General features: G+C 39.4%; 1 long non-coding RNA gene across 1 annotated transcript in view; it reads left to right on the top strand.

Moving 5' to 3' along the window:
* LOC125696916 (uncharacterized) overlaps nt 1–15,511 on the top strand; it is a 56,166-nt gene that overhangs the window by 3,377 nt on the left and 37,278 nt on the right. The gene's annotated exons all lie outside the window — the stretch shown is intronic.

The following is a 15,511-nucleotide window of genomic DNA, read 5'->3' on the forward strand; positions in this document are numbered from 1 at the left end:
CCTTCTCCCGCGTGGGTTCTGCTGGTTGAGGTGACCTGGGGAGGCAAATGCTAGGCAGAGGTCATGGCTGGCTGTGAAGGGTTGGTCATCAGGGAAGCCTTCATCCTCCTCACGAGAGGTGGACAGGCTGGTGCTGCTGGCTGTTTTGCTGCGAGCAGCTGGACTTGTTCCCCTGTCTCCTCAAATCTGGTTACCTGCCTCCCCTTCGTCCATCTTGTGTCATCTCCTCACAGGTATTTTTCATCCCTCTGATTCTTTTTTTTTTTTTTCTGGTTTTCTTGGAAAAACACAAACTTTTCCAAACCTACTATGGCCAAATTGTTGTCAAAATAGTATGGTGTTGATCTGGCAGTAAGTTTTTGCATACTGTGGTGATTGCTTGCTCAGACTAGAAATGTTTCCATCTAGAGGTAAATATTTTCTATTAAAGTGTTCATTTTTATGTCACGTTATCACACCTTGGGAATGTGTCAAATTTTAAATGGGGCAAAGTTATTGTTTTAATCTTATTCTGGGTAAGGGATTTACTCTGTCGTGTAATATTATGGCTTTTTGAAGAAAAACTTGTTTGGTCTTTCTGTCTCTGTCTTACTCTTTGCTCCACCTGAGTTAATAAAAAACACCAGAAATCTTATTTTCTGACTTCATTTATGGTGAAAAAATGTAACAGGTACATCATCAGGACTGCAGTAAAGCTTGAAACAAAGAAACTAGGTTAAATGTTAAAACTTTGATACAAATAACTATTAACTTCTAATTAATGATTTGTCCTAATCACCTTAAATGCTGCGCTGACTCCCCTAAAGGCTGAGGCTTACACTTCACAGACAAAATTCTGCATGAGAACTTGAAATATGAAGATATCTTGAAGTTGTATGAATTTATTGGTGATTAAGAGCTGAGGAAAGATCAACTATTTTCCTCTCTAAATGATAGTTCAGAATTCATGCTAAGACTTAAATCTATGTCTACAGATTGTATAAAGAATTGCCATTTGCCCTGTGGGTTGTTGCTTTTTCTTTTTGTCTTCTAATTATCTGTCAATGCATCTGTTTCTGTGTTGTTCTATTGTTTTTTCTTTTTAATACCAGACAGGCTATTTACTATGCTAAGAGTCCCTACTGTTTCACTTTACCCAAAGACCAGCTATTGGACCAATGAGGAGTAAACAACTGAGACCTCAGGATGTGCTTTTCACCCGGACTTAATTATTCTCTACTACTACAGCTGCATTCTTCAGTGCTGCTGCTATGGATTGGTTATAAGGAATAACGATGTTCTACCAGTAGTCAACACTGTGTGTGGATGAATTCTCCTGTGTGTAGATACAGGTCACTTAGCAGTTGACAACATATGATTTTATGTGTAAATGAATGACTGTTGAGCTGCCCTAACTTTATGCTGATGATTCAAAGCAATCTGTAGCTGAAGACTGGCAACTCATAGTGTATTGCATTGTGTGTGAAACATGGCTGAAACCAGTTGCTGACATAGGTACATAGTCAAGGTTGTTATAGGAGAAAGGACAGAAATTTGCTGCCATAAGACTTACAATGTCAACTTTTGCCAACTGTTTTTTTCTAAATCTTTGATTGGGAAGGCTCCTCTTCTTCTCTCATGTACTGCTTTTTAGAATACTTGTTTTTACTCTGGATTTTGTTTCTGCATTTCCTGGCAGCTAGAAGAACTCAGAAGACTTGATCCAGATTCAGGCTGTAAAATCCTGCCTTTGGAGTATAAAAATAAAAGAAGTAAACTGAGGGAAACAACAATAAAACTGACTCTCACAATTTGAATTGCAGATGCTAATTTAAAAAAAAAAAAAAAAAGCTCAGAGAAGAAAAAGAAAACCCGGAGGCTTGATTTAACTGCTGCCTTAACCTCTCACTATGTTTTGCACAGCTGTAAGCTCTGAAACTCTTCAGAATAATTAGAATAATTTGTCAGTGCTATATAATGAACAGTTCATGTAACTGTAGTGGCCCTTGCAGGTAGCTGCTTCCGTCCTTGGAGATCATTTCTTCTCTCATTACTGAGGCTTATGCTACAATGAAGATCCAAAGATTCGTTCATTGGTGCTTTGCACAATTAATAATGGTGAATATTCTAATATTGTAGTTTCCTTTCTGTAATTTACACCTTACCATTCAAAGGTCCTAATCTTGGAAACTCATGGTACGATTTTTATTTTAGGAGTTATGTGTCTCCATAGATTGTTGTGATTTTAGCAGCAGTAAGTTCTTGGCTTTATGAGAGAATTAATCTAAAAAAATGTCATTTCACATTTCAGTGAATAAGTTCAGTATTAATGTTCTGTGAAGACTTATTTGGAAGGGTTAGTGGGGTTTTTTTTTCTGAATATGACTCTAAGAGGTACATTTGCAAACAGAGGCTTTACTTTGCTCCCTGTCTTGAGGTGAATTGATGTAGAGCAGGAAGTTGACTTTAGTACTACTTATTGTCCACTGCTCTTTTTGCCAGAATTCTGGAGTAGTAAAAAAATAAATTAAAATAAAAAAATTACTGTGAACATTGAATATGTGGAATATGGCAATTAGAGTTTAGCAAAGTTTTTATTTTTTATTTTATTTTTTATTTTTATAACATTTTACTTATTAGAGTGAGGGATAAAGCAAAAAAATATTTTGTGATCCTAATTGGCTATTTTATTTTGTTTTCTTTTATTGACTGATTCTGCTTTGAGGACATTTGCTATAAATTCCACTGAAGCTGCCCTCCTTGAGCATTTCAAGTAAATAGATACCGATAGACTTGTCCAGGCTATATAGCGAGTTGTAGAGAATAAGCTTTGTTATCAGTCTTTCCCCTGTGTTTCCAGAGTTGCTGGTACTCAGCAATACCTCAGTCGGAAACCTGGCTTAACTGGCTGCTTAAGACCAAAGGCCTGGAAAACATAACTATCTGGTTAAGTTTTCTCCAGTGTCGCCATGTATCTTGCTTTAAGTAATGCATTTTCTGCAACTTATTCTAGAATCCATCCAGCCTGGTGTGTGTGGTTTTGTGTTTAACTCGAAGGAATTGGTATGTACCTGGACAAGGAAATCCATGAAGTGTTTTGTGTTTTTTTTTTTTCTCAATTTTAAAAGACCTCATCAAGTCGAAAGCACTTTGATGACAAAAGTAAAAGAAAGGATGAGTTAGGGAATTGGGGTGGATGAAGACATTTCTTTCATATGAAGAATACCAATAATTTATTGAAAGCTAGGAGCGTTACTTGTGCTTTGACTAGAAAGAAGTGAGTTCACAGTGTCACTCTGCTAGAAGTGTACGAACTCCCATTATAAATAACATTCTTCCTAAGGAAAGAAGAGCAGGCACAGAGCAGAAAGCATCAAGCCCAGCTTAGCTAGGTGGTGGAGGGCAAGCTTTGTCCCACTTGGCTCTGAGTGGCCTTGCCACAAGCACTGCATGCAGGTTTGGGCATCACAATATAAGAGGGATGTAAAACTATCAAAGAGCATCCGCAGAAGGGCAGCAGAGATGGGGAAGAGGCTGAGGACAAGATGTGTGAGGAGCTGCTGAGGTCCCTTGGTTTGTTCAGTCCAGAGCAGTGGAACTAAGGGGAGGCCTCATGGTGGCTGCAGCTCCTTATGGGGAGCAGAGGGGCAGCACTGAGCTCTGCTCTGTATGACAGCAGCAGGACCCGAGGGAACGGCATGGAGCTGTGTCAGGGGACGGGCAGCTGGGGGTCAGGGAGAGGTTCTGCATTCTGAGAATGGTGAGTGCGGCCCTGAGTTCAAGAACATTTGGACAGTGCTCTCAGATATAGAGTTTGATTTTCGAGTGTGCTGTGTGAAGCCAGGAGATGGTCCCTATGGGTCCTTTCCAATTTGGAAGACTCAATGATTCAATTCTGTAATTCTATGAAAGTGCATTAAGAATGCTTAGATGCTGTTGTTGTCAGACATTTTAATTGTAAGAGAAGAATCTGACGAGGGATTCCTGACAGTATAAGCAGGTGGCATAATTGTTCTTTTTCGCTATTGTATGGGAGCTGCTGAGTCACGGCCTGAACCTCTGATTGATCACCTGAGGTGAGCCATGAGTCAGCCACAGGAGCACAGGTGAAGGCAATTCACCTGTGCTGCCAGAAGGGGTGGAGCCTGGCTCCTCCTAGACCTATTTAAGAGCTGACTACCAGTGGGGAAGGATCTCTTCTGGAGATCTGCTCTGCTGGTGTTTTGTGAGTGAGCCCAGGATAGGGGTAAGCCTTCTATTTATTCTCTTTTGTTATCATAGTCTGCCTTGCCTAACTCTCTTGTTTATTTTGTGATTATAACATCCTCATGTTCTTTGATTATGCAACTATGAATATGGTCTAGAGAAGCCAATACTGTTGGGCTACAATTGTAAAGAATTTTCACTGTTATGGTTACTGTGTAAGACGAAGTAATGGTCAATAATGTAAAATGAAGGTGCCTGACTGAAATAGAAGCAAAGAAAATGGAAATGTAGTCGTGTTTTTAGAACTTCTCATAAAAGTTAAAATGAAAAGAATTTTAACTTTATGCAAAAAAAAAAAAAAAAAAAGTCAAAATTGCGGAGCGGTCGGAGCAGATTTCCGTTTGTGTAAGACTTCATTCAGGCTTTCTGTCGGCTTTCTTTGTTCAGATCTCCAAAACTGTAGACCAGATCTTGGTCAGGTTGGGCAGGGCTGTTTTGTTCAGAATAGTTTTCCTCTGAACATCTGTGCTGCAGCTGCGGCTCAGTGCCATTGGTCTCAGCAAAGGCGTAGCCAAACCATGGGTGAGAGAATAGCTTTAGTTCTAAATCTGATGAAAAAGTGATTATGGTTTTTAAATACCTCGCCACAAGAGAAATTTGCAACTTGTTGTCACAGTCTCTTCTGACAAGTGTTATAGATTTCTGCTACTCTTATAAAACGTGTTCTTTCTCAATGTCTAGGGTGGTGAAAAGAATGACTTTGCTTCAATAAGAGCTACTGCCTCCATACTCCAATTGAGGTGCAAGTCAAAATTAATGAAACAACTCTTCATGCTTAAGTTTGGCATTAAAGGCAAAAGTTACAAAAATAGGATTATTTTTTTTTCCTGAAACCTGTTAGCAGCCATCAGTAGTAATGGGACTTTCTTAATTAATAAAAGGTTCCAGGTAACCTATGAGCCAGACTGGAGCTGCTAGATTAGCATTGCCCATTTTCTGACCTGTACTCCTAGGAAATTCATGTGTTCTTTTTTTGTTTGTTTTTAAAAAAGAGGGCAAGAGGATGTGTAAAACAGTGCTCTCACTTCCTGACTCAGCCCTAGGAGACATTTTTTTTGCTGGTGTCAGCTAAAATGTAAGGTTAAATTGTACAAGAAAGCAGCGGTAGATAATCTTTCCAATGTGTATTTCAAGGACTCACCTAAAAGAGGGAACTTCAAATCCAGAGAGGAAGGAGTGGAATTTTCTTTGAAACAACCGAGCTATTCTGCTGTGGGTGTTCAGTGCTTTTCTCTGCAGAGCTGTCCTGTGGGATGGCACGTTAAGGCACCAGCAGAGAGAGCCATTGTTTCAAGGATGTGTAAAAGCTCTATGGAACGCTATGAATTGCTGTCAGGCCACAACACTGGATTTTGTGTTACTGCAAAAGCTCATGTTACTTTTCAGGCAGAAAAAAAAAAAAAAAATTCTTTAAGGAAGGAGCTTCTCTCCCCACCCACAAATATTTGGACAGCATTCCATAAGGATCACCTAACAGTCAGAATTATGTACTTGGTGCTTCTGCTTTTTTAACCATCTTGCATGGTACAGCCTGCAAGAATGACTTGGCATATATGCAGAGCTTTTTGTCTTAAAGAGTCGGAGAAGTCTCATTTCCCTTGGGATGTTGGGCAGAAAAGGACTGAGGGAAACGTGAATTCCACCAAAATACGCCTGTATGAACCTCGTAACTTATGTGAAACATAGTGGAGATCAAATCCAATGTATCAGTATGAACAGTTCTTTCTAAAGGCGTTAGTGCTGTGAGACTTAGAACATTGTCAGCTCCACTGAAAATGCTGCATCTTTAGTGTGGGAGAGTTGTGTTGTTCTGTTCTGAGCTTCCTTCTGAGAGGGGACACAAGTCTTGTTCTGCTTGTAAGGATGATAATCCAAGCTCAAGAAGGAACACAGCATTCCCAGCTGTTCTCTTCCCTGTGACTATTTGTAAAGCTAAAGCAGGACATGTGTAGCTGCTTGGCATCTGCTTGGCCTTTGGAGAGAAAAAGAAAAAAAAAAAAAAACAGGACTTCAGCATTGGAACAAACTTGAACAGGAAGATTGATTGAAGCTGCAGTTTCACACCTTGCAGCATGCTGGAAGCTTCCTGAACACTGGAACAATTGAGGATGATCTTAGTTGGAGGACGATCTCTTACCTTGCCAAACTTTTGTAGTGTGGGGGTAATGAAATCTGAAACCAGGCAAGTTTTGCATAGTTCTGAATTTCATCACAAATCGCATCTTGCACTTCCCAATTCTTGCCTGGGGAGAAAAACTCTGCCTCCAGAAAGGAGGCAACGCCTGCATTGTTCCCCTGTGCTGGCTGATTATACTGACTTAATCATAATTGAGGAGGGAGTCAGATACCAGCTTTGTATGTGATACTGGCATGTAGAGCCCTGTACAATCTAAGGCAGGTCCTGTTCTGATGAGACAGCAAGAAGAAAGTAGTGATGGTAGTATGAAAAAAAGCTTTGCTGATATCTCTTTTGTTTGTCTCTTAAAAATTGTGAAGTGCAGATCGAAGAGCAAGGAAAGCACCTTTTGGCAAATAAACACCTTTAAATACTCAAGAAATAGTGATTCAATAGTGATGCTTGACTTCAAGCATCAAGAAACTACACTATATGCTAAGAAAAGTTGAACTTATGTGGTTCAGACTACAGAATAAAAATATCTAGAGGTAGATGTTCTTTAAATGAGATTGTTCCAAGGACAGCCAGAACACAAAAAAGGAAACTTCCCAAGATTGCTTTTGGTTTTTGTGTTTTGTTTTTTGTTTGTTTGTTTGTTTTGCATTTGTTTGAGCCTTCAGGAGCTCCTAAGCTGGAATTAATTTTCACTAATATATTTACAGATTTAATTCTTGTTATTTCATATTGTGGTAAGTTTAAGGGCTTGATGTCACAGGGCTAAACAGGTACAGAACGAATCAGGAGCACAGTCAAGGAATGAATGCTTGCTGCTCTGGATGATATTAAGGTATTACTCTGCTTTCTGCTTTTCCCACTGCTTTCTGCTTTTCCCACTGCTTTGCAGCTTTCCTTTTCCATTGCCAGAAAAGTAAGTCTCAAAAATAAGGGGAAAGAATTATAATTGCCTCGTTCTGCTTCTATGGCAGTGAATGATAGCGGGAAGCACTCATGAAATTAGAATAATGGGACAGTTTTCAAGTTATCTCAAATCAGCAGTTTTACAAGCACCCCACCAAAAGTACATAGCCTATAATGGAAAGCCCTTTATTAACGTTACTGGAATCCTGCATTATTTTTGGCATGTTGGGATGCATCTTATCTTTCTCACCTCTTTTTCAGTTTAAAGACTTTTCACCTTTGTATGACCCTAATGATCAGAGATTTCAAGCCATCAGGAACTTCAGCTCCTTAGCACAGTATCTGCGCTGCAGGAAGTAGTACTTTGCCTTGAAAGATCTAGGGACTTTTGGTAGGCTGTTGTAAGGAGGAAGAAAAGGAAAAGGAACTACCATAAGAATGAGTTCTGTGGAAACAGCTCTAGAGGGATTTTTCAGAGCCGAGATGTTCAGTTGTTATGGGCTTACTAACAAGAAATTCCATATGTGTGGAGTTCAGAAAAAGAGAAATCAACTAAGAGATGAAACCCATGCTGTGTGAAAAGGTGTGCTTTAGGAACTTCCCTGGTGTGAGCAATGGGTAGCTGGGAGAGTTAAGAGGTTTAGCTAACAAATGCTGGGGAATAACAGATAAGAGAATGAAACTGCCTCACTAATGCACCGCGCTGTTTTCTTTAGTGTTAAAAACAGCAGGAGAGAGCTGGTATTGCTCAGTGTTAGCAGTCCTTTCTGATACACTCACGAGGGTTTTGTACATGTGAAGTACAGAAAAGAACACATGGATCTTTTCCATCAGTTTTCTTTGTTGAACTGTGCTCCACTGCACTGTCCTCCTCTTGGACTTCCATATGCCTCAAGTTCAGCTGAAGTTACCAAGTGCTGTACTACTGTGAGCGTGGCTTTAGGCGTATGATCTTGGGTGATGACATGCAGGGATTGAGCCTGAAGTGACGCCCAGAGATGGCCAGCAAAGATGTTATGGTTTACTCCAGTTTTCCAATTAAATCAATTTTGTGACTGGGCCGATGGCAACATTAGAGTGATGTGGAAGTTACTGTAGTGTAAGTAGCTGAGTTGGCTTTTCATGTGATCTGTGTGATGCTGAACTTCTACCAAAACAGTTATTTAGAATAGTAAGCACTGCATTTAAAAGCTGCTTAAAAGAAGAAAGCGCTGGGTTTTGGTACCTAAAGAGTTACAGAATCTTTACTTACTGTGAGCATCTTAGCAAGAAGCAGCTTTCTGGGTTCATTTTAGTGATCTGTGACATGCCCTTGATACTTAAGACTCAGTTAAAGGTGATATGTGTGCCTTGCTCCTGTTTAAACAATGAGGAATTTATTGCTCTGTGAGACACATACCCAACAACAACCAAAAAGATATTAGTCCTGGAAAACGTGTGAGGACATAATTTGATTAGGAGTGACTAGTCTTTTGTTCAGAATAGCCAGCATATATCTAGCTCTTTTTAAATTACTTTTAATCTGAAATTTAGCTTTTGAGCAACAGTTTAAAAAAAAAAAAAGTAGTGTTTTTCCTCAAATTTCTGAACTGACAAAGCATAGAGAAAAAAAAAAAAAAAGAGGGATAAACTGGCCATGAGTCAAGACTTGGGGAACTAAATTGAGCATTAAAATAGATTTGTACCATCAGTCTCCTTTGACATGAGCATTGCCAGGCTTAATGAGAAAGTACTGAAGCAGAATGACGGTTTCTTATTAACTCGACAAGACTTGTCTAGCTATTTCCATGCTGCTTTCTCTTGCTCATTAATGATCTCCTACACTATAAAAAGAACAACTCAAACACTCTAAGCCCTTGGGAAGACCTTTTTATATGGTCTATCAGATGCTAAATGGCCTGCTAGCAGTGAAGAAACAACCCTGTGAAATGCTGATCAAATTTTTTCTTGTTCTTGTGCCTAGACAAAAAAAAATTACAACTGATTAAATTGTCTATGGCAAGATAACAAATGCAGGTGACACACTAAGCCTGAGTCACTGATGTCTGCACTTCATTCCAACCAAATCCAAGTTGACTTCAAAGTAATGGAGTCACAGCTGTAAGTAGCTCAGAAAGAAGATAAAGCTGTCAAACTCTCCACTAACACCACTGTGAGTGAACTGCCTACAAGGAAAATGTTTGTCATTGACCCATTATTCTAAAAAAGCAAGAAGTGTAGCAGGAAGGAAGTTAATATAACATGGATGTAAGTGATTGCTTCCTTCATGCGCTGGCTGGGTATCTCAAGGGGATAAATGAATTCCTTTGTTAGAATGTGAGCAGCTTCTTGCAGATGGAACAGAAAAGCAATTGCTGTCCAGGTCTGCTTTGTTAGTCTAGAGATTGCTGCTGCAATTGCTTCCTTTCAGCTGCGTGGAATTGCATAAATAATTCCTAGTAGTGACTGGCTGTGAGTGGCCAGGTTACCTGTTACAGAGCTGCTTCCTATGGTAGGGGAATTGGTAAATTGTGATTTTTTTTTTTTTTTTTTTTTGAGTGAGTTAACTTCCTTTTCATTGAGTCCAGCGGGTTCTACTCATCTGTTGGTTTGGGAGATGGCTGTAGGAGGAACAGCTCGTAATGCCTCAAGGATTAAAGAGGTAGAACTCAGCACAATGGAACCTTCAAACATATGCTGTTTTTTTTGTTGTAAGGGTCCATTAGGCATTTGAAGCTCTGGAAATTTGCACTGAAAGCTGTTTTCTGAAAGACTTTCAGACTTTTTAGCGGTCTTCAGTGTTGTCCCAAATAGATCTGAATGTGTAACAGTTTTCAAAGTGTGATGGAAATTGAATTTTGGCTTTGTTTTCAGTTTATCTGAATTGGGAATTGATAGGCATGAGGAGAGTTCCTACACTCAGGATCAGTGCAAGTCTATTGAATCTACAAGTGTCTAGGCACCTATGTAAAACCAAAATAAAATGCCTGCTCAATTCCCTTTGGACTGCGATTAGTGATTTGGCATGATATGAAATCCCTATCCTCAAACCTGAAAAGCTTGCAGCTGTAACAGAAATAGTATTTAATAATAGACCAAGACTTGATTTCAATGGAAGCATTGTCTGAGTAGGGACATCAGAGCTTGATTCCAGAGCACCAATAAAAAAATATAATAAAATAGCCTTTTTTATTTATTGGGCACTCAGACTTGAAGACTCCCAGGTGCCTATTAGTCTAAGGGCTTGTCTATTCAGGAAAGTTAGTGTGCAGTAAGTTGGAATATGAATTTACAGTGCACCAATTCCTCTACGTTCCCCCTGTGCTTGAATATTCTTAGTGCACAGTAATGGTGCTTTTCTCTGTGGCAGCTCTCTCAGCTTTGAAAATAAAGTAAATCACATTTTACTTTTACGCCTGTGTGGTGAGTGAATGCTGAGTAGCCAGTGCTCTCCAAATCTGAACTCAAATTTGCTGCTAAGGGACTCGGATAATGTTCAGTAGAAGCCTGCCATTGTGCAATAAGATAGGAATGATTCTGCTTGCTTTCCTAGAAAGGAAAGAAGTAGTGTGTATTTAAAAGTCCTTATGCTTCAGTCTTTGATACAACTTTGGGTATGCAGGGGTTTAGGTGAGGGACTTTAGGTATAATTACATGCAGAGAGTCATTTTCTGTGATCTTTTACAACTGACCATTGCTGAAAGAGCTTACCTGTTGCTTAGTCCGTTTTGCACAGGATGTCCTTGAGCTTGGCCAAAAGTGTCTGTGGCTGTTCAGTGAATTGCATGGAGGTTCGCTAATATTTTCAACCAGTTTTAAGCCCAGATCCATTCAAACGAATGTTATCCTGACAACAAGAACATGGAGAACAGATAAAGGAGAGAAGGAAGGTGGATACTGCTGTGGAATGTTTGTTTTTGTGGCAGTGCTGAAGTTCACCTATGTATTTTAAACTAAACTAAGATGTAAGATGCTTGCACAATCCTCAATTTGCTCAGAATTCTTGTTGTGAAAGTCTAGCACAAAGAAACCTGATTGCTGGGGAAAAAAAGGGTTGGTTGATTTTTTTCCATCTTCATCTAGAAAGAAAACTGAAACTGACTTGCAAATTCACTGGTTGGGGGAAAAATGGAAAAGGAACAGCCTTGCTATTTCAATCTAGCTCATTCTTGATCTATTTGTGTAATCAAGTAATTTGCCTTACTAAGAACATTATTTTACCCTTGATGCTCTGAAAGTAGATCGCTCATAAAGAGTAGAAATTGATTGTGAATTTTACATCTTTCATAGAGTTGATGTCACCTTGCTGTTCTGCATTGGGTACACGTGGTACCTCATAGCAGTGCAGTAGAAAAACAAAATCTGACTTGGTGTATTTAACTGCATTAATCCGTAGCTTTTAGAGATACCATCCTGACTTTGTGTCTCTGAATTCAGAAACAGTGTTTCTGTTTCCTAGCAGAAAAATGAGAGAGGTTCTAGATCTCATAGGGCCCATGTACTCAACAAATGGTTTCACAGGAATTAATCTCATTTTTGTGTAACATACTTTTAACTATCTCATTTCCTGAGAAGGATCTGCATTCTTTTCTGATCCTGCTCTCCTGTGCAGTTAAAAAAAATACATTAATGCTGAAGTGAGTTGTTTTTTTTTTTTCTTCTCAACTCAGTTATGCATGTGAGAATTATTCTGCCTAATGTAGAACTAAAGGAGCCTGAAAGAAGCATTGCTGCTCATTTGTCATATTATGGTGTGTGGAGAGCAGATTCAGCAATGTGATGAGATGGCTGCGATGCTTGTGGGGATCTGCACCTAGATGTCATATGCTGTCCATTGCATAGCCCTCTCTGTAGGAAATCCATCATAATTCCAATGCCATATGACTGGAGGAGGCAAAAGATAACTGGGCATCAGTCACAGTGAGTTATTTTCCTGGGTGGCTGTGGTGAACCAGTGAGCATTAGCTATTGCTGGAGACTCTTTCTGGAGATGTTTGCAAACATATTTTTGCAGCTAAATCAGGGAGAAAAATAATAAACATACATATTTCAGTCATGCTGGGAGAAGGCTCTCATCCAAGCTGAAATTTGCCTTGACAAACTTATGCAGCATATGGAGCTTGTCCCTGCTTGTGATATTTGCAAACCTGTGCTGAGCACTGATCTGACTGGGATGTACTCAAACTCATGATCTTCTGTGTTCTAACTGCTGAGGATTGTGTGGCTACAGTACAAGTAGGAATACTGGTGTTAGTGGAGTAAACCTTTCTTCTGTCCTAAGGTATTTGATCCCTTATGGAAATTCTGGGTATGGGAAAGGCATTTTGACCTGAAGTGACTTCCACAAAGACCTAGAGAAACTGTTGGACTAGCTCTTATGAGCATCTTGGCTCCCGATCCTCTGCATAAGTCAGTAGACCATATGCATCTCTATTCATGCTGAATGAATTCTCAAATTGTGCTACATTTCCTCCTTTGAATAATAATCTTTAATTAAAAGGAAAATGAGAAAACAAGGTGATGACAGAGAGCACAGAGAAAACATTGAAAAGTGAAGAAAGAAATGTCTGGGAGTAACAACGTGCTGATGTTCCCATGTTAAGGAATCAAGAACTTTCTGACTGTTGTAGCAAAAATAGTGGGTGCTGCAATATGCAGAGATCTGGGGACTGTGGGGTCAAGTCTGAAACTGAACAGTAGTGGTCTTGATGTTTATTCTCAGAAGATGCCTCCAGATGATTTCCTCTGCAAGGTGTGCAGTAGTCTCAAGAGAAACCTTTGTAGGTTTAAGCCTGTCATTAATTAAACTGAAATCCTTCCTGTCTGGGCTGGCTAAGAGAACTTGAAGTTACTGAGACATTGATCTCAAAGAAAATAGACAATACTCACAGTTAGATCATTAGGTTTATCTGTGCCAAGATTGCATGAATGTGCCCTTACTGTGTCCTCTAGCTCCACTTCTGCTTTCCTTGTTGTCCAAGTACAGCTACCAGTGATTCCAATAGCTTTTATATAACTTTTTCCTTCAGAGCATGTTTTGTTACAACTGCGTTCACCTCCCCTGCTCCCTATTCTGTTTTGAGGTCAGTCATCTGTAGCAGATTCTATGTTCTGTCTGGTACATGCAACTAAGGACTGGCGATTTCAGGGAACGTGGTTTTAATTAGCTCTCCTCCTCTCCTCTGGTTGCTGAAAGAAGGTGGAATTTTTTAATGGTGCTACTGCTGTGTATGCAAGCTGGAGTTCTGTTTTGTGGTATAAATTGAAACAAAAACGAAACTTCCTCTAGCAGACTTAATAGAACTGGTGAAAACATTTCATGTTTGTGTGAACAGTCATTTTTTACGTGTTGGTAGCAGTACATACAGCAAGTCAGGAAAATACTGCCCTTGCAGCTTGTCTGATTTCACTACTTTTTTTTGTTTTTACCAAGTTAATTGCTGATGCTTTTTGCATATGGCTATGCAGTGATGGTACCTAAGTTGCCTTTTTGTTACCTCTGTAGGAGCTGATTTCCTGAGAAATGTGAGAGCTTTTTCTTCTCCCTTTTTCTCAGTGGTATCAGTTCTCATGTTTAGCTGACCTTTGACTAAGTACTTTGTCAGAATATATTCCTTTTTATTTTACATTTCTTTTTAATTTGAATTTTTATTTTATTTTTATTTATTTATTTTTGCAGAGCTAGCTTCTGACAAGGTGATCAAGCTACTGGACTCCTGGTGGAGTTAGGCAAATGTCAGGCGTGACATAAGGGACGCAGGGAGAGCATTGCATGTGGCAGGCAGGGGAAGATGGTAGTGTGGGACTGACTGCTTTGGCATGGTCAGATGTTTAGCCTGGCTTAATGAAGTGTGCTTGATGTATGTGAACGGGTGAGATTTTTCCCTCCTGTTTAGGAGAATTAATCCTTACCTTGGAAGCAAAGTGAAGAACATGACTAAAAACGGTACTGGGCCAAGAGGCAGCAGTAACTGAAACATCTAACCACTGGTTTCCTTTCTTGGGCTCTGGATGCCCCTGGAAGGTACTGGTGTGGGAGAGAGCAACTCTCTGTGACTTCATGGGTGTTTTTAAGAGTAAAATGCATTGATGGTAATTGTTTGCTGTATTTTTATTTTTTTTAACCTAAGCCCTTACTTTAAGCTCTTTAAATACGCTCTGGAAAAAGCTATCTCTAGTTTGAATATACCAACCTCTTATCTATACAACCCCCAGAATCTCCCATCTCCAAGGTAGTGGGTTCCTGTAAAGATAAATTGCATCAGAGGCATGACCTTTATCCTTTGAGCTATTTAAATAGCTCAGATATCTACTGACTTTATGCCTTGTGATTTTAGTTGCTGAAAAGCGAGCACCAATGAAAGGAAGAGTTGACCTAGAGTGTATCGGATTGGTGATATCTTCATTTATAGAGCACTGCAAATACAGATGACATTTTTCTGACAAATTCTTCCCCCAAACTACTGTATTGTAACTGGATTCATTTAAGGATTCAGTGCATCTATATAGAATCAAGCGAAAGAAAAGAGTAGTGTCTATTGTAAATGCTAAAGATATCCAGGATGACTGTGCAAGGAAAACAACTGGGAACCACCTTTGCCTGGAAATAAATGTTCCCTAATGGTTCTTCAGACTTCTCTTTATATATCTGAGTATTTCTGCATCTTTGTGGAAATTTTCAGTTGGAAGACAGAAACGGAGCCATAATTGATCAAGTCAGGAAGGTGTAATACAGAGCACCACGGTCAGTACATTTAGTAAAGAAATGTGTTGGTCTTTGTCCCTTAAAGATCAGCAGGCTCAGCATTTACAGACATACTGAACAAAGTAGATGGGACTCCATGTCATCTTTAGTTAAAAAATGCATACATTCACATGGAACTGTGCTCTGGAAGAATCTAATCAAAGCAGAACCCTGCTTTTATACATTAAAGAGCCATGGAAAAAATACTTAATATCAGGCAGTGTGATACAATGCCTGCCTGAGTTTGGAGGCAGTGTGAAGCTATAATTTAAGAAGTTATTAACTCTCTCATCAGCACTGATGTGTTAACTCTACGTATTTAATAGGCATTTCAGTGATCAGCACTAAGTGGGGACTATGGGTCAGCACAAGGATTTCAGATGATGTATTCATTTCTTCAGACTTTTTCTCTGTGTGCGTATTGACTGTATGTTTAGATTATATAAACTGGTGATAGCACTGGGTTTTCTGTTGCTTTTTGCACTGAAATACATCCTGAAATGAAAGTG

The sequence above is a fragment of the Lagopus muta genome, chromosome 8, assembly GCF_023343835.1.
Source record: "Lagopus muta isolate bLagMut1 chromosome 8, bLagMut1 primary, whole genome shotgun sequence".
NCBI classification, from domain to species: Eukaryota; Metazoa; Chordata; class Aves; order Galliformes; family Phasianidae; genus Lagopus; species Lagopus muta.